The 20,018-nt window shown below is 45.9% G+C and overlaps 1 protein-coding gene across 4 annotated transcripts in view; it reads right to left on the bottom strand.

The window, feature by feature from the left end:
* The window catches only part of ZBTB38 (zinc finger and BTB domain containing 38), a 253,950-nt gene that overhangs the window by 120,202 nt on the left and 113,730 nt on the right, over window positions 1–20,018 (bottom strand). For all 4 annotated transcript variants that reach the window (XM_086943695.1, XM_086943694.1, XM_086943697.1 and 1 more), the window contains one exon: window positions 13,328–13,393. The gene's annotated coding sequence lies outside the window, so the exon portion shown is untranslated. The remainder of the gene's footprint in view (window positions 1–13,327; window positions 13,394–20,018) is intronic.

Genomic DNA, 20,018 nt, shown 5'->3' with positions numbered 1-20,018 from the left:
TTTTTGGTGCAGAACACCTGTCTCAGGTACTAATTGTGGAACGGGCTCACAGATCTTTGGCTGCTCACCCCCCTCCGGGCCCACCGCCACACCCCATCATTGCCTGTTTATTAAACTACTGAGACCGGGACGCTCTCCTTCGTATGGCCCGGGAGAAAGGTACTGTGGTACACGAGGGCAACACACTCGCTTTCTACCCCTATTTCACCGCCGCTGTGCAGGAGGCCCAAAGCGAATACCAGCCTGTCAAGAAACTTCATTGCAGCACAGACACCTTATGCCATGCTGCCATGCTCTACCCAGCGTGGTTGCACATCGACGATAACGGGAGCCCTTGGCTTTTCACCACCCCAAATCAGCGATGGACTTTGCGAAGACTCTCCACCAACGCAGCCGGACCCCCAACACTGCGGCGGATTGTGATGGCGGGGCCTCTAATGTAATGGCAGACGAACAATGACACTAACAGGTCATGTGAGTTGTGGAAGATATTCAGCCCCCCTGTTTTGATTTTTTTTCAAGGGGCCCGTGTCAGGATTGGACCCATGGCAGGTAGTTCTTCGCAGGTTTCCTCCACCATTAAGCATTCCCCCCCTTCCCTCAACTGGACACTGCTAGTGGCGAATTACCGTTTCGCCCTGGAACAATCACTTCCCTGTTGCCAGTGTCGTGGAGGCCAGTTAGCGTTTTAGTGGTTGCTTAGAACGCTGCCTCTTTGACTTGGAGCGCGAGCGTTCGATAAACGGCGCACTTCAACTGTATAATCCCTGAGAGGCGAACGTAATTCTTTCGCGCTCTCTCTTCATAGAATTCATTGTCATAGCGAGTTTGTTTCTGTCAGGGTTGGAGTTTCCTTGGGTCCTGTCACCTCCCTGTCTATTTACTTCGAGCCCGGCGGCTGTTCCCGGCTGCGCTGTTCATCGTGTTAATTCCCTCAAGCCTCTCGGACTTTATCGAGGCTTCAATCTTTCCCTCAGGTATCTCCCAGCTCTCCGCCCCAGCTTCCCTTTCAAAGATTTAGTTTCCTCTTACTGGGTCGGCTGGAGCGGCTTATCGTCATCTTCCTGGCAGCTGTTCCTCGAGCGCTGAGTGAACTTCAGTGACCCGGTTCTCAGAGAGCGTTTATGAGCGGCAAGCAGCTACAAGTCGGTGAGCTTGAACCAATTTGATTAATTCCAGAGCAGTATTTCCAGTCGCTGATTCACAGAGTTTTTAGTGCTTAATTGAAGACTGGCACCAAGCTGAACAATATAACTTTCATTTGCCTCTGTGGAACTTTTCCGTTTTGAACTTTGGTGATTATCAGGAGCATACTAACTCTATACAAAGACTGTATCTTCATGTAGATAAAAATATATATATATATTCTTGTGTACCATCAATTACCTTCATCTTCTCCTGTGCTTCTGGTCAGTTCATCTACCAACATCAACACAGCAGAGTAATTAAGACCTATCAGAGAGCAGCTAAAGCTTACACCCACACAGGTAATTGAGGTTGAGGTTTCCTTGGAGTGAGAGTATTAGGGAACTAGAGTTAGAGAAGTCAGAACTTAGTAATGTTGTCCTTATGTTTTGCAGAATAACCTTACACCATTCCTGGAGTGGGAGAAGATATTTGTGTGAGCAGTCTCTCTGTTTGTTATCCACTTCCCCTTTCCCTGTTATCACTGTTGCAAGAGAAATCCGGCGCAGTGGTGAAGGGGAATTGGGAGTTAGCATCTCCTTTGGTCTGATACTCCAGCGGAGCCGGGATCTACAGGTACCTTCTGACAGATTGAAGTGCCAGTTGAACTTTCCGCTTGGGTGTCATGGCCGAAGGACTCGACCTAAAAGCCTTGGGATCCATTTTAGAAGATTTACAAAAACAGCTGATAGAAACCAGAGAGGAGGTTAGGAAATCCAATCAGGAAACTAGTTTTCTTCGGCAAAAGATAAATGAACTCACGACTAGTCCAAGTCCTGATTTTGGGGGTCCAAAGACACAAACCTTTAATCCTTCGCCAGCCACAAGTGAGTTTTCCACACAGGTAGTGCATGCCATGTCTCCCACCATTCCACTAGCCCCTCCCGAAAGATTTCTGGGTGACCCAAATAAGGCACAGGTCTTTGTCACTCAGTGTTCATTGCACTATCTCTGTAAGCCAATAATTTTCAAAGAAGATCAATCCAAAGTGGCTTTCATGCTGTCGTACCTGAGTGGAGATGCCGCTTCTTGGTCATTGCCTTTGGTGTCTACAAATGATCCAGTGTTGTACAATTTTCAGGAATTCAAGACAGAATTTTTACGAATATTTGACAGGAGAGCTATCTCTCAAACCACAGACAATGAGCTACTGGATTTAAAGCAAGGCAATCGAGAGTTGGTGGCATATTTAGCGCAGTACAACAAGCTTATTGTGGAGACTAACTGGCCCCCGGAAAAAAGAGCAGCAATTTTCTACAGAGGCCTACGTGACGAACTGAAGGATGGACTCTCCCAGATTCCCAAAAGACCCACCGATGTCTCAGAACTAATAGATTTAGTACTTCAAATAGACCAGAGACAATCGGAGAGGCGTCAGGAGCGACGAAAAGAAACTCGAACCTTTCCTCCAAGATTTGATCGCATGCGGCCAGAAAGTGTTAAACCCAAGGAAGAAGTCACAGTAGAGGAACCAATGCAAATTGGTACAGTCCGGGGTCCGCTTAGTTCTGAGGAACGGGAAAAGAGAAGACAAGGCAAGTTATGTATGTACTGTGGTGGTTCTGGGCATTTCGTCAAGGAGTGTCCACGCAGACCCAAGACATCGACATGGGTAAAAGACAAGCTTCACCAGTAGACGGGGTTGCCCTGGTGGAAGCCGAATCAAAGACAACTCCTTTAATTCAGTCATTGTCAAACACCATGCAGTTATCGGCACCTCATCTCATCTTATCTTGTCAAATAATTTTTGGAAAAGAACAAAGTGCAAATGTAGCAATCATGATAGATTCTGGAGCTACCGGAAACTTTTGCGATATTCTGTTTGCCAAGAGATTGGGCATAAACTTTGTTAGGAAGGACAAGCCGGAACCAGTGCGAGCTGTGGATGGAACCCCTCTATCTTCCGGTCCGATAGCCTTCGATACAGAAACCATCTCAGTGATTGGCCCGGGAGAACATAAGAGTTATCTTCGATTCAGTTTAATTGATGCTCCTCAATTCCAACTGATTTTGGGACTGCCTTGGTTAACAGAGCATAATCCGAAGATTGACTGGACGAGGAGAACTGTAGATTTGACCTCCGATTTCTGTCTGGAACACTGTTTCCATTCTCATCCCGTGAAGTCGGAGTCGAGTGAGACGTACTGTTTGGCCAATCAACCGCAAGTAATCTGCTTGGTGGAACTCCCTGAAATTCCTGCACAGTATCAAGATTTAAAAGCCGTTTTTGATGAGCGAGGGGCGCAGAGACTTCCTCCCCATCGGGAATATGACTGCAAAATTGAGTTGGAACCAGGAGCCTCGCTCCCTTGTAGTCGCATATATGCTCTTTCGGAATCAGAAAATCTGCATTTGAGAGAATACTTAGACGAGAATTTGGCTAACGGATTCATTAGGCCCTCTCAATCCCCAGTTTCCTCTCCTCTTTTCTTTATTCCGAGGAAAGACAAAAGCCTGAGGACTTGTATAGACTATAGAGCCTTGAATCTGGTGACTAAAAAGAATCGATACCCGTTGCCGCTTATCTCAGAACTTTTGGATCAGGTGAAGGAGGCCCAGATCTACACTAAACTGGATTTGAGGGGGGCTTACCATTTGGTCCGGATGGCAGAAGGAGACGAGTGGAAAACGGCCTTCAGAACTCGTTATGGGCTTTTCGAATACCAGGTCATGCCTTTTGGGTTGTGCAATGCGCCAGCGGCATTTCAAAATTTTGTGAACGACATCCTTCGTGAATTTCTGGATCGCTTCGCAGTGGTCTATATTGACGATATTCTTATTTTTTCCAAGAATACTGAGGAACATATTCAGCATGTTCGAGCCATTTTGGAATGTCTGTTGGAGAATCAACTCTTTGTGAAATTGGAGAAATGTGTATTTCATGCTACCAAAGTGGAGTTTTTGGGGTACATACTCACCCCAGAGGGAGTTTCCATGGATGAATCCAAACTCAAGGCGATCCGTGATTGGCCGGCTCCAAGTTCTGTGAAAGAAATCCAGAGTTTTTTAGGGTTCGCCAATTTTTATCGGCGATTCATCCAGAATTTTTCAGAAAAAGTGAGCCCCATTACTCGCTTGCTGCGGAAGAACGAAAAGTTTTTATGGGGAACAGAGGCAGAAGGCGCTTTTCAATTCCTCAAAGAATCCTTTGTCTCTGCACCTATCTTGCAACACCCGGATCCGTTGGAACCATTTTTTGTAGAGGCAGACGCCTCCAATCTGGCCATTGGGGGAGTTTTGTCTCAACGCCATAAGAAGACGGGGCAACTTCATCCAGTCGCCTTTTACTCACGAAAACTTACTGCAGCCGAAATAAACTATGCTATAGCCGACAAGGAGTTGCTGGCAGTAAAGGTGGCATTTCTTGAGTGGCGACACTATTTGTTGGGAGCCAGGCATGTGGTAACTGTGTTTACAGACCATAGGAATTTGCAGTTTCTTAAGTCCGCGCGAACCTTGACTCCGAGGCAGCTTCAATGGTCTTTGTTCTTTGCTGATTATGATTTTGTCCTCACGTACAAGCCAGGTATCACCAATGGAAAGGCTGACGCCCTCTCTCGACTAAATGTGGGTGAGAATCCTGAGGAGAAGATTGAAAAATTCCTCATCCCTGCTGAAAAGATCGTTGCAGTTACAGTAGAGGACGAATTGGAAGAGAAGATAGTCGTGGAGTTAAAAAAAGATGAATACTCGAATTGGGAGAATAAGGGTCCAGATCGGCTAGTGGAAAATGGGAAACCTTATTTTCAAGGGAAAATGTTTGTCCCCGGAGAAAAACTACAAGAGGAGACCATTCGAAAGTTCCATGATCAGCCCTTGGCGGGCCACAAGGGAGTTTTGAAGACATTGGAGCTAGTAAAACGGAATTTTCTTTGGCCAGGTATGGAAGCTCAGGTTCGACAGTATGTTGCCACTTGTGAACTTTGTTTGAAAGGGAAAAGTCTCAGGCAATCCCCACAGGGTCTTTTAATGCCTTTACCAGTACCACCTTATCCTTGGCACACAGTCTCCATGGACTTTATTGTTGAGTTACCATCTAGTCAAGGAATGTCTGTCATTTGGGTGGTGGTAGACCAATTTTCTAAAATGAGTCATTTCATTCCTCTCAAGGGTCTCCCTAAAGCTACGGATTTGGCCACTCTGTTCGTTCAACACATAGTCAAATTGCATGGAATTCCAAAGGTAGTGATTTCTGATAGGGGGCCCCAATTTGTGTCGCGATTTTGGAGGTCCTTCCTAAGTGGTCTGGGGGTGGATTCTCGTTTGTCCACTGGTTATCATCCCGAGACCGATGGACAGACTGAGAGAGTAAATCAAGATTTAGAACAGTACCTGCGACTGTATCTATTGGATCAGGAAGGAGATTGGCCATCTTTACTAGCTCCAGCTGAATTTGCCTATAATAACTCAGTGCATACCGCCACTGGGTTTTCCCCTTTCTTCTTGAATTCAGGTAGACATCCCAATATGTTGGTGGGCAGAGTTGTAGGGGATGTTCCAGCTGCTGAAGAAGTTATCCATAAGTTACAGATTGCCTTGCAGTCAGCAACTGCCAATTTGATCAAGGCTAAGGCAGCTTTTAAGCAGCAAGCGGATAAGGGTCGCAAGGCTAATCCAGTTTATCTTCCGGGAGAGAAGGTTTGGGTTTCCACGCGCCATATGCGCTTGCGGGGAAATCGGAAGTTTCAACCCAGGTATGTGGGACCCTATTCAGTGGACAGAATGATAAATCCTGTTAGTGTGAGACTCCATTTGCCACAGACATTGAAAATTCATCCAACATTCCATGTATCTTTAATTCGGAAAAATCCACCAAATCTTCGTAAGGTTCTTCCGCCTGTTCCAGTACAGGTAGATTCCGTGGAGGAATATGAAGTAAAGAGAATTCTAGACTCTAAGATCAGAAAGGGACAACTTTTCTACTTAGTGGACTGGAAAGGTTTTGGGCCTGAAGAACAATCTTGGGAACCCAGCTCTAATGTTCATGCATCCAGATTAGTTAGGGAGTTCCACAAAACTTATCCACACAAGCCTAGGAAGGGGGTTTTGGTGGGGGGTACTGTCAGGATTGGACCCATGGCAGGTAGTTCTTCGCAGGTTTCCTCCACCATTAAGCATTCCCCCCCTTCCCTCAACTGGACACTGCTAGTGGCGAATTACCGTTTCGCCCTGGAACAATCACTTCCCTGTTGCCAGTGTCGTGGAGGCCAGTTAGCGTTTTAGTGGTTGCTTAGAACGCTGCCTCTTTGACTTGGAGCGCGAGCGTTCGATAAACGGCGCACTTCAACTGTATAATCCCTGAGAGGCGAACGTAATTCTTTCGCGCTCTCTCTTCATAGAATTCATTGTCATAGCGAGTTTGTTTCTGTCAGGGTTGGAGTTTCCTTGGGTCCTGTCACCTCCCTGTCTATTTACTTCGAGCCCGGCGGCTGTTCCCGGCTGCGCTGTTCATCGTGTTAATTCCCTCAAGCCTCTCGGACTTTATCGAGGCTTCAATCTTTCCCTCAGGTATCTCCCAGCTCTCCGCCCCAGCTTCCCTTTCAAAGATTTAGTTTCCTCTTACTGGGTCGGCTGGAGCGGCTTATCGTCATCTTCCTGGCAGCTGTTCCTCGAGCGCTGAGTGAACTTCAGTGACCCGGTTCTCAGAGAGCGTTTATGAGCGGCAAGCAGCTACAAGTCGGTGAGCTTGAACCAATTTGATTAATTCCAGAGCAGTATTTCCAGTCGCTGATTCACAGAGTTTTTAGTGCTTAATTGAAGACTGGCACCAAGCTGAACAATATAACTTTCATTTGCCTCTGTGGAACTTTTCCGTTTTGAACTTTGGTGATTATCAGGAGCATACTAACTCTATACAAAGACTGTATCTTCATGTAGATAAAAATATATATATATATTCTTGTGTACCATCAATTACCTTCATCTTCTCCTGTGCTTCTGGTCAGTTCATCTACCAACATCAACACAGCAGAGTAATTAAGACCTATCAGAGAGCAGCTAAAGCTTACACCCACACAGGTAATTGAGGTTGAGGTTTCCTTGGAGTGAGAGTATTAGGGAACTAGAGTTAGAGAAGTCAGAACTTAGTAATGTTGTCCTTATGTTTTGCAGAATAACCTTACACCATTCCTGGAGTGGGAGAAGATATTTGTGTGAGCAGTCTCTCTGTTTGTTATCCACTTCCCCTTTCCCTGTTATCACTGTTGCAAGAGAAATCCGGCGCAGTGGTGAAGGGGAATTGGGAGTTAGCATCTCCTTTGGTCTGATACTCCAGCGGAGCCGGGATCTACAGGTACCTTCTGACAGCCCGCCTGCTTGTTGCAGTGAGATTTGGCAAATGGGACATGGGGCAACTATACAAAGGCTTGTTATTGTTGACTCCCCACAATCTATGACCTATGTTGTTCATATGTTGGTAGTTCTCTTATTATTCCGAGACAATGTATGATAATGGCTAGGTAATATTATCACTTTCGCTCGGCCACCTGCCATTACAACGGGAGGGGTATTGTGCTCTGGCGCTCCCACATGGGTGGTCCCCATTGTTGTTTACTCCCTTGGTCTACATTTGGGGACTGACTGGGGAGGTTTGGGATGGCTTTGGCATGTTGGGGTTGCTAAGGTGGGTGGAGGGTGATAGGGGTGGGGGTTGTTAAAGGGTTTGGTTACGTGGCTGACTTCACTGTTGTTACTGTGATAACGGTATATGTATCTTCATGAACTGTAGCTAGATCATGTACAATGTATAATCAGTTCCTACTCTGCATATTGACCGTACTGTAATTACCTTTTCTCACATGGAATGTACGGGGACTCAATTCACCGTTATGTTTTAGCATACTTAGATCGCCACGAGGTCACAATTGCCCGACTACAGGAAACACACCTGACCCCGTAATCTGATGGGCGTGTTGGGGCACAGTGGGCTGGCTATAGATTAGCCTCCTCCTACTCACGGGGTGTCACCACGCTGGTTAAGAAACATATTCTCTTCACCATGATTAAAACCGGTTCTGATAATGGTGAACGTTACGCCATAGCACATGGGAAGCTAGCGGGTAGCCTAATTACAATAGTAAACACATATGAGCTAAATGTAGACAACCCCGTTCTTTCTGAGTGTATCATCTCCACACTACGTGACTGGCCTGCGGCAGTGATACTATGGGGGCGGCTGATTTTAATATGCATTTAGACACCAGCAAGGACAAAGCCAGCAACAGGAGTGGTCAATCCCCTTGGACGGCCCAGGTCATTAATGAGGGAATGTCTGAACTGGGACTGATAGACATATGGCTTCAGCGGAATTTGGACAAGCGAGAGAACACACATGTTTCCACAGCACATGGTAGCTGGTCCCGTCTGGACTATGGCTCGTGAGTGAGAAGGCGGGAGGCTGAATGTCCCACACAGAAGGGTTACCACGCACTTTGTCTGATCATAATCCGGGCCGAATTTCACTGCACTTTCCAAGTACTGCACACCTTTTGCTCATCTGGCGCCTTCGCTCAGATGCCCTACTCGACCCTCTCAAGTCACAACCATTTGCGATATTATCATGCAGTATTTTACCCACAACAAGGGCTCGGTGGACAGTGCAATGACTCTTTGGGAGGCCTTCAAGGCCACAATCTGAGGCACCTGCATTGGCACGGCCGCTGGCATCCTGACAGATTTATGTGGGGAGCTCACTAAACTTGAATCCGCATTACACGACCTCGAACGTGACTATGAGATTTCATCCCGTGCTCGGACGCTGCCATCGATCAAAGAGGCCACACTGGAATTCACTGAGCTAGCGGGACGGGTGGTTAAATACATCACTAGACGTCATGTTGCTCCCATGTATGGGGCGGCTGGGCGGCCAGGATGCTACCTGGCTCACAAGATCAGAGATCGCATGAACGAACACTTTATTCCTAAAATAACTGATTCAGCTGGTCACAACCACTACACTATCCCGGAGATATTAGCACAGTTCCGCACTGTGTACGCGGAACTATACACCACGCAGGGTGCAGCTGACAGTGATTGTGATTGTCTGGTTATCAGATGGGCAGAGGGAGTTTCTTAGTCAGCCGATTACGGGAGAGGAGGTTCGCGCAGGGATCAAGTCCCTCCCAAACAAAAAGGCTCCCGGCCCTGATGGCTTCCCCAGCGAATTTTATAAAGAATATGCAGAGGAACTAGCTCCCCATCTTCTGAAAATGTACTCTGAGGCCTATGACTCTGGCAAATTGCCGCCCTCCCTCTGGGAAGCTCTGATCATTACATTACTTAAGAAGGACAAGCTGCCTCATCGCTGTGACTCTTACAGGCCACTGTCGCACATAAACACAGAGGCCAAGATACTGGTGAAGATTCTGGCCACCCGATTGCAGCCGCTCATGCAGTGCCTGGTCCTCCGGGACCAATCTGGTTTTATTCCTACCTGCTCTACCTCGCATAACTTGCGTACTCTTTTTGCTACGTTCCATCTTCTCGATCCGGGGTTGCAGGCAGCAGCGGTCATGTTAGACGCCGCCAAGGCCTTTGACTCTATAGAGTGGAGTTATCTTTTTTATATTCTGCGTCGTATGGGCTTCCCCCCTATGTTTGTTCACTGGATTCGCCTGTTAGATACTGATCCCGCAGCATGCGTCCGAGTGGAAGGTAGCACATCAGACCTTATATGCATCACTAGGGGGATGCGTCAGGAATGCCCCCTCTCGCCTCTTCTTTTTGCACTAACACTTTAGCCCCTTGCCTGTATTGTCAGGCAGCGACATCGTGCCTTGGCCCTCCGCTTTGCTCACCGCCCCGTCGGCATTTCATTATATGCGGGCGACATGCTGCTTTTTATACGCGAGCCACGCACCTTCATGGCACCAGTCCTACGGGAGTGTGTTCGTTTCGGTTTGTTCTCAGGGCTGCATATCAACTGGTCTAAATTGGTGGTGTTGCCGCTGACGGAATGCACCTTTCCCCACAAACTTGACTTTCCACTTGAATAGTCCTCGGACCCAGTGAAATACTTAGGGGTGTGGGTACACAGAGACCCCGACATGGCCATCCATGAGAATTACGGCCCTGGGTATGCGAAATTGGAGAGGCAAGTGGACAAATGGGTGAAGCTTCAGCTTTCATTGGCCGATCGTATCACTCTAATCAAGATGGTCATACTGCCCCAATTTTTATATCTTTTTAACAACATACCAATCCCACTCACAAAACATTTTTTTTAAACTGTGCAATCTCTGCTCCTTAAGCTCGTTTGGGGGGCAAACAGGCCTGTGTGAATTGGGAAACGCTTATTATGGATTATAAACATGGAGGTGTCAGCGTGCCTGATTTGTATCTGTATTATTTATGTGTGCATGCACACTACCCCCACCTTACTGGTTTAGCACGCACAACTTTATTCCACATGTGGTGGTGGAGGATGGAGACGCTCATCCCATTCCGCTGAGCTCCATGTTGACACACGCTAAGCGGTAGATCCCCGATCCGAAATAAACACTGTTGATATCACTATAGGGGCCTGGCAGGCATTAGGTCGCATAACAGGGAAATTGCCATTGTATTCCCCTCTTTTACCTCTTGCATACCATTCAAACTTGTCAGTGACGCATGGGGTGGGTTTAGTGCAGGCTCTGCAGTTGGTGGGGATAGTCAAAATGCAAGATCTATTTCCAGACTGAGTTTTTTTTAAACAACAGTGATCTAAGATACATACAGAATAAAACACCTCTATTCATATTCCTATTCCACAGATTAAAGAAAGCGATACATGCCCACTATCACACCTTCTCTGCGGAACCTGCAACCTTACAAACTCTCCACACACTGCTCATCAGCTCAACACAATGTAAACTTCTCACCAAACTATATCGCTCCGCCAGGGAGGAGAAACAGACGCCACATAGATAAAGTTTAGAGAAGTGGAACACGTAATTAACTTTACCACTGACGCTGCAGGATGGGAATACTGTTGCCAGCTAACGGGGGCCCTCACTTCTAATGGTAACCTCAGAATAATTCATTTTAAATACATACACCAAGCATACTACACTCCACAAAAGATATTCAAATACAGACTTCGCAACACGGATACATGTAAGAGATGTGAAGCCGCAGATGCTGACTTCTGGCACCTGTCCTGGGAGTGCTACAGTGTGGCGTTATTGTGGGATGGTGTGATCTGCACGCTGTCCAAAATAGTTGGGTGGAATTACAATGCTCCCCGCATGCATGTCTGCTGGGTTTGGTGCCCTTTGTGAATGGTGCTAGAGGTAAACTGGTGAGAGTGGCCCTACTCATGGCTAAGAGATGTGTGGCAATGACGTGGGAAAGCACAGCTGGGCCCTCGACTGCACAGTGGCTTCATGATTTCGCAGTCTGCCGGGACAATATGGTGCTCTATGCGGAAGAACTCCCCACAGCTTCTAGACCTATGATATATGGGAACCGTTGTTACCATATCTGAGATCTGCTGAGCAGGTTGAGTCCCCAGGCAATACAGAATGCTGAATGTAAAATTATTATGTTGATGAGCATGATACCCTTTTACGCTATGTAGATCACTGTTATACTGTACCTGATTGACATCTATGTGAATGCCACGAGTTGTTAAGTTGGTTATTCAATCATATGCACTAATGGTTGACAGATTTGTAAACTGAAAATGTTCAATAAAACTTTTTAAAAAAATTTAAAAAATGAATGGATGGATAAACGTACAGAATGGTGAAAGACTGAATGTTGGATTAAAGAATGAAAGGATGACAAAATATAAAGGTGAAATGGTGGATATCAGTGGATGGATGAAAGATAGATACTTGGATGGAAGAGACAAGAGAGGTCTTCTGCGGAGGGTCACAATGGCTTGCTTTGCTTGCTTCGTGCCATAAGAGCTTTGGATCAAAGTTAAGGGTATTTTGATTTTAAGGCTACACCTTTAATGGTATTCAATTGATTGTTAACATTCAGCAATAATCTCTGCACAAAAGCAGCTACCACAGCTTCCTAAGCCATCTGTGTCACATCTGAATAACTTTCAAACACATCTTTGAGTCTGTCTAAATAATCAGCTAGCACTGCATCCTTATTTTGTTTACAACTGGACACTTAAGTCAGGTTAGTTTTCACTGGGCATATCTCTGGAATCACATTCAACAGCACATCCTTCACTGACTCAACTCTCAATCATTCCTAGGAGCCACCCTTGGCCATGGCGCTTTCATCACCAGTCTTTCACTCGGTTCAGTCGGCACAATCAATTGCAATCACTGAGTTATATCTACTCAATTGGGTCTGTACACCTGAAACATACTTCTCTAAAATGAGTTTCATTTTCCCGAATATTGGGGAGTTGTTTCTTTGGGTTCATTAAATCAGATGGTTCATTAAACATTATGCAGAGTTCAAACACACAGATTTATATTTACATTGAATGTAGCACATCAGTATCATTCCCTTTGAATCACTTTTTTTGCATGGCATTGCCCATTACTTTAGTCAACTGCCTTCGGTGTAAAGGGAAGACCACTTGCCTTCTTCCATTGCCCCATATATATGTTGCAGGTACATTAGTATTTACATAGAGCTGATTTAGCTGGAGTGCACCAGATAAAGGGGCTGTGAAACAAGTTAGGATTGTGTGCATCAAGTGGGAGTTTATGTGTTTGCAGCATACATTTAAATTACACAAATAGCCGTAATACTTCATAAATTGATTTGATCGGAACTGTGCAATCCTTGGAGAAGGCTGGATTGGAACCAAAGTTGTCTGTTTTCCAAGTCAACAACTTAACCACTATACAACATCTTCTACCAAACTATTGTGTTGACATTCTGGTCTCTTCTAATACTTGCTTCACAGACTCAGCCTCTGTTGCCCCACTCCCTTGTATCTTTCAATGAGCCCATGAACTGCACACCGTTTTGTTTGACTGTTCCCATGTGCTCTCTGGGTCCCTATGCCTATGGACCTCCCTACCATGAATAAATAAAGGGGCTTGTAAGGAACATTTATGATAACGTTTGCGTCTGACTTTGAAAGTCAAACCTAATGCTTCAACCTTTACCTACACTATCCATCTCAAATTGGCCTTTGAAAAAAGTGTTAGTATAGGATGAAATAAATTGGAAGATTTCTGCTTACCTACGATACAAGCACATTCCACAGCATATTCATTCTTTTAGATCATCTCAGTACATGTTAGCAAGTCTGTAATAGAAAATAACTCATTGAGTTGCAAGTACAGTCGGGTTTGAATCTCTCCGAAGACAAAATGGGTGGAAAATGTAGCCAGGAGGAGAGAAAACGGTGAGAAATGAGGGCAAGTAAAAGGTGACAAAAGCTTTATCGAGGAATAGATAGAAATACTGGGGCCAGGTGAGAGCTAACCATAGGGAGAGAAACTTTGTGCATGCAATATAGCTGAACTATGGAGGTAAAATGATTGATCCTTGGCTCCCCTACAAGCAAATACAAATCTGAACTCGGAGTACCTTGAATGATCAGTAGCTCAGTAAAAGTAAGAATTTGTTAAATTTAAAATCCAAAACTATGCATCCGATCATGTGTTCACCATATACCTACAAAGATGTTCCGATCTAGCCCCGGCCAAACATCACTAACTATTGATTTGCACCTGCTTACAACAATGCCACACAGAAATTAATCTGGTTACACTGATACACACAAAACCAAATACAAATATGGACCTGCCTGGTTACTCCGTCCCACATTATATATGTGGCCATTGAGCATTCACCAATAAATAACAGTATGGATATATTTTAGCACAAAATTTAACAGCAAATATGTTCTAAGACAGGTCACTGCACCATCAAAGGAGGAAATGCAGACCTGAACCATGGAACATAGAATAACAATCTAGACCCCCGAACAGATATGAGCATGGTCACCACAAATCGAATTGCTGTGTAGTTCCTATATATCTATATAGGATCTGCACGTTTAGGGAACATAAACTGGGATTCATGTCCTTACTGATTCCAGACACCCCCACTGGATATGTTCTCCTGTAGACCAGCTAGCTCACAGTGCCACTATTTGCCCCTCTTACCGAGGAGTGAATATGTTCTGGCAACTATCGAACATGACAACCCTGACCCCGCAAGGATCAAGGAAACAGTACAGTACTTTTCGCTCAGGCACTAGTGCTCACTTTGTCTCAGAGAGATACACAGAATAAACTATGGGGACGTTTTCAATAAGCATTTATTGAACCAGCGTCATTCTAGTGTAAAATAAGTGTGTTGCAACAACCATAAGACAGAAACATATATATATATACGGTTATTAGTAAATAGATGGTAGAATTCTACCATAGTGCTAAAACAATGAAAATATGCAGGCATAGAAATGCATGAAAATAATAATGAGTATTCCTATGATGACCCTAACTAGATGTACCTAAATGTACCTAGAATGTATGTAGGTGTATAGCCAAGAATCCCCCTAGGAAAGAGCCAACCCCATTACCTGATGTGAGAGAATGAAGGACCCCGTTTTGGTCTCGAGTTAGACACCCCCACGAGGGATGTCAGACCACTGAGTGCTGGAGTATCTGCGTGCAGGGACCTCAGCATCTCATGCCAGCGTGTCAGCATGTAAGTATTTATCCTCTGCCTTGCCCAGCGAAGAAGTGGTGCTTATATACTCAAAAGGTACCCTCAGGGATTCTACCTTGCAGTGTCATGTCAGCCGAGGATGACGATAGTGATGAACCTTATACACAGTTATTATGCAGAAGATTGTAATCCTGCTGTGATTCTGAGAATCCTCATGCAAAATAAATTAGGCTAGTTTTCGGAGAAAACCACACAATATTTATGCAGTACTTAACTAAGTAAAAGGTCAGCACCAAAACCGTTATGCAGTACAATGGCAGGGTAAAAGTAGGAGAAAGGTTAAGAGACTACCCAGGCCTATGTTGGGGTACAATGGGAATCATAACATAATCTAGGTCTCATCACTTGGATACACACAAAAATAAAGATTTGAGCCTGTTTGATTAACTCACTCCATAAGGTATCTGGCACATGTGAGCATTGCCCAAGGATAACAGTAGATATGAGTTGAGTTATCTGAGAGTAGCATAATTAGAAGTGAGGCCTTAACTAACAAGGTAATATCCTCTTAATCACCTTAAACTCACACATGACCATCATGGATCACCATAAGTCAGGCAGTACGCAGTACACATTTCTGTACGACTACCCCTCACTCAAACAGGGGAAAATAAAAATATTTCCTGGTGCCATATCATACAAAGTATCCTGGGAGCAAAAATAGTTTTTTCTACCTGCTTTTTGCACTTTCCAGGCACTTTTGTAATGTAGGAAGAGCTTCAGATGCATGCATAGCCCTTTCTATAATATGGATGGCCACAATGCCAAATATAGGCCAGCGTTATCTCAAGGGGGCATTTCCTCATTTGCATAGTGGTGAGGCTCAATGAACATGTGGGAATCCTTTGCGCCAGCACAGAGAAAAAGGTTATCAGGAGGTGCACAGACATATAGGTGGCACATAGTCCAAAGGGTGCACATTGGGAGGGGGTCCCAGGGGTCCCAGGGACCTCAAGGTATCCCCTTGCAGGCAACCTGAGTCTACCTGCAGGGGGATCCAGGCCCCCCTTTAAATGTGAAGGTGGGTCTGTGCCTTCCATAAAATGTGGACTGGTGGCTTTAAACAGTCGGTCCACCTTTCACTAATACACTGTTTAGAGTGCAGGTGTGAGTTTGCACCTGCACTCCAAACAGCACATTTATTGTAATAGGGTGCAGAGTCCCATAGGATAATTTGTTCTGTTGTTAATAGCTCCCTGAGTGGTCAGACTCCTCCAGAAACAAGTTCCGACCTGAGCCTGTTCACTTCATACTCACCGACAACCTAGATCAGATATGAATTAGGCAAACTTCAATAAGTGAATATCTGAGCTGGCAACTTTAGCACATTTGCTTTAGTAGAGGTCTGAACCTGGCTACCCTAAGCCTGTATACAATCAAGTACAGATTTAAAACGTGTCGCTTATTATCACCCAGATTTAACTACAGACCTGAGTTAGTTTAACATATGAGTTCCGTCCATCAGTGCTTTTCATGCATGTACACATTTTGTTTGGTTGAACTCCGATATTCTGAGTATTATTTCTTTGTACAGTGCGTGCTGCTTTGTACTCCATTAAATTGACATGTTCTTTTCTTTAGCAGTCATTATGACTACCTTGAAATACAACTATTTGTCTAGTACACTTTACGCCCAGTGTGGGACTCCACAATGAATATGAGAGAGAGGCAGAGTGAAAAGGCCCTACATCCAGAAGCAGCTGCTTTGCTTTCTATTTTTATGGTCTAATTTCTAATCAAACAATGATTTGCAGGTGTTGCTGGGTGGGCATAAGCAACCGCGAAAATAATTATAACATTGTAAGTATGTGAGGATCACATACATCTTTCATGTACTTGCCCACCCTAGAATAACACACATTATTCAGATCAAAGGCAAAAGAAAGTGCTTGTCCAGGGTGCGAATGCGGTATGGAGGAGGGCTTTCTCAATGGGTAAAATGTGTTCCTTGTTGAAAAACACAAAGGTTAAATATTCGAATGTACCTTTGTGTCAGGTACATATGCTAATTCTGTATGTGTACATATTAGACACAGGAGTAGTCAGGGAAATGTATCACCATTGTCCATCAGTATTTCTGAGATCACTTGGAATCCAATGGGTGCAAAGTTCTTGTTTTCTAAATCAGGGATTTGTTCAGGGTACAGGTGGGCAGAGCTCACGGAGTTGCACTACGCGGAATTCCGCAGAGTTGCATAACAACTATGTGGATGCCCACTGAGTTTCGCAAGGGCGGAGTTGCTCCTCTCTCCGACACCCACCTCTAAACAAGATGCCATACCTTCCAAAACCTCAGGAAGATGTGTAGCCATACAGGAATGCACATACCAATGTCTCCAGATGGCACATGCCCAAATTGGTAAAGACCACAGACTACATGCAGCAAACCCCACTAACTGCTACAATCCACATCCGACCAAATCATCTTAATGAAAGCAGCATATAAACCAGACCTTCAGTACTGACGATAACACAACTAGAAATCAGACTTCGGTCTAAAAAAGATCTTTATATCAAGATCACAGAATTAAACTAAGACCACAGCACTTACCAGGCAGGGAGACTGCACCTACGGGGTTAAAGAACTGCCAGTTCATCGACCGCGCCCTGTATGGCACCAGCTCATCCGAAGCTCAAAGAACATCGGCTGCAGACTGAGCAGAGTAAAGGGCGTAACCGGCCATCGGAAGGTCCGGTATTACTCGTCAACACAACAGATCGGCTACAGCTGGGAAGGCCTATGAATGTGTTCAGCCATCGCTCGATTGATCACTGTGGGTAGCATCTTCCATGCAGCTGCTCCCGACAATCTAGAACAGTGGTGTAGAAGCCTAACCTCTTCTACCCAGCCAAGAACGAGACCAGTACTAACTGCCTACATTGTTTACTCGCCTTGCAGCCAGCCAAGATTCAGCCCGAACCAGGTTGCGCGGCACCCTCTCGCTGTCAAAGGACGGTTGAGACAGCCAATCAGCTCACCTAGGGATACTTGTGGTGCCCTAGGAGTGGCTGCAAGAGCTGCTTTTGTCTCAAAAACCATCGTGGAAGCAACAAATATGCCAAAAACCCTTTTCAATAAAGTTAAAGAACTGGCTGGTACACACACTACAGCTGCTGCACCCCCATTAAACACGCACCAATGTCAGGCGTTAGCATGTTTCTTTTCTGAGAAAATTGAAAAAATCGTCCTAGATATCAAGGCAAAAAATACAGAACCATCCTCTCCCTCTGACTCAACACCTACTCTCCTTGGTGAAAATTTACTGGAATCCTGGCCTGCTCTTTCAGTAGACACACTGAAAGTTATTCTTAAAACCATCAAATCCGGCTCCCCCAGGGACCCCATTCCTATCAAAATCATTAAAAAACTGGATGAACACTCACTGGAGATCATTGCAAATCTTCTGAACTCATCCCTTGATCTTGCCACTGTTCCAGCCTTATGGAAACATGCCATGGTTACGCCCCTTCTGAAAAAGCCAACTGCCAACCCGGAAATACTGGCCAATTACAGACCCATATCCCTGCTCCCGGCATTTTCCAAATGTCTGGAGAGACACGTACATTCTGCTTTAGCCACTTTCGCAGAAGAAAATTCTCTACTACATCCATCGCAATCTGGTTTCAGGGCGGGCTTCTCTACAGAAACCGCCCTGCTTGGAGTCACTGAACACATCAGAAAGCTACTTGACCAAGGTCAGGCGGTCGCGCTCGTGCTATTGGACCTGAGCGCGGCGTTCAACACCATCTCCCATGAAACACTCATTAAAGAGTTGCATAAAAATGGTGTACAGGGGAAGGCACTGGATCGGATCCGGTCCTTCCTGACAAGCCGAACTTTCCAGATCGCATCGTCACTAGCCGTTTCAGACACCCTGCCTGCATCGCACGGAGTGCCCCAGGGGTCTATTCTAAGCCCGCTGTTCTTCAATATATATCTCAAACCCCTGGCCGACCTTGTTGAACAATCGGGTCTTACTCTTATGAACTACGCCGACGACTCCCAAATCATATTTTCCCTATCCGAATCTTGTCCTCACTCCCCTTCATTACTCAAAGAAGGACTCTTAAAAATCCTGAACTGGATGACAAAAAACCAGTTAAAATTAAACGGCGACAAGACGGAAATACTGGTTCTGGGAAAAGATCAAGATCTCTGGAATCCAGTACACTGGCCTGACCAGATGAGCGCCTTTCCTACCCCGGTGACCCACGCTCGAAACTTGGGCTTTATTCTGGATAACTCCTTGTCCATGAACAAACAGGCCAGTAAGGTAACCGGCCTATGCCTTACCATAGTTAAATGGTTGAGGAAGATCCTCTGGATGCTGCCTGTGTCAACGCAAAAGACCGTAGTCAATGCCCTCATTACTTCAAGGCTTGACTACGGCAACATTCTATACTTGGGCGCAAACAAATCTGTAATCGGCCGACTGCAGGTGGTGCAAAACGCAGCGGTTCGGCTACTCTGCAATATTCCCAAGAACTCCGGAGTCTCGAACCATCGTCGGAATCTTCATTGGCTCAGGATCGAAAACAGAATCCGCTTTACAGCCCTGAACTATATGTTCAGAATTAAAGCAGGTACAGCGCCCAAATATCTTCAAACCCTCGCCTACCTCTATACTCCCTAGAGAAACCTTCGGTCGCAGACGGCATCCTGGTTCTGCGTGCCTAGATTCAAACGGGCGAGAACAGGGGGCAGATCCTTTGCCCACCTGGGACCCTCCCTTTGGAACACGCTCCCCCCCCCTGCATCCGGAAGGAAGAAAATTATTTCAGGTTCTCTGAAGGACGCCTGCTGCTTTCACGGACCACGGACTTCTCTCCTGCCATTACAGCTAGCGGAACCCGCTCCGCGGGTCCCGCGTCGTAGAAGGGGGCGAATCAAGTCTGTGCTGCACTGCTGGGCGGTGAGTGTGCGACAGGGCTGCGAGCTGCAACCCGGACTCAGTCTCCCAGGAGTCCCGGGTTGCCTTGGCCGTTCCAGCTGGCCTGCTCTCCCTGACCGCCCCGCCCAGCCCAACACGCCTCATAATCAGGGCTCCTCCCCTTATTTTACCGTTACTACATCTACAGCGGAGAGCCCTGCTGCGCTGGAGCGCGCGGGAGGGCGCCGGGAGAAGCCCGGGACAAGGGCGGGACCGTCTGTGGCCGTCAGGGGCCAAAGGAGGCCGGGCCGGGCCCTCTCT

Source organism: Lissotriton vulgaris, chromosome 11 (genome assembly GCF_964263255.1).
Source record: "Lissotriton vulgaris chromosome 11, aLisVul1.2, whole genome shotgun sequence".
Lineage (NCBI taxonomy): Eukaryota > Metazoa > Chordata > Amphibia > Caudata > Salamandridae > Lissotriton > Lissotriton vulgaris.
This window is presented reverse-complemented; position numbering and strand designations above follow the sequence as displayed.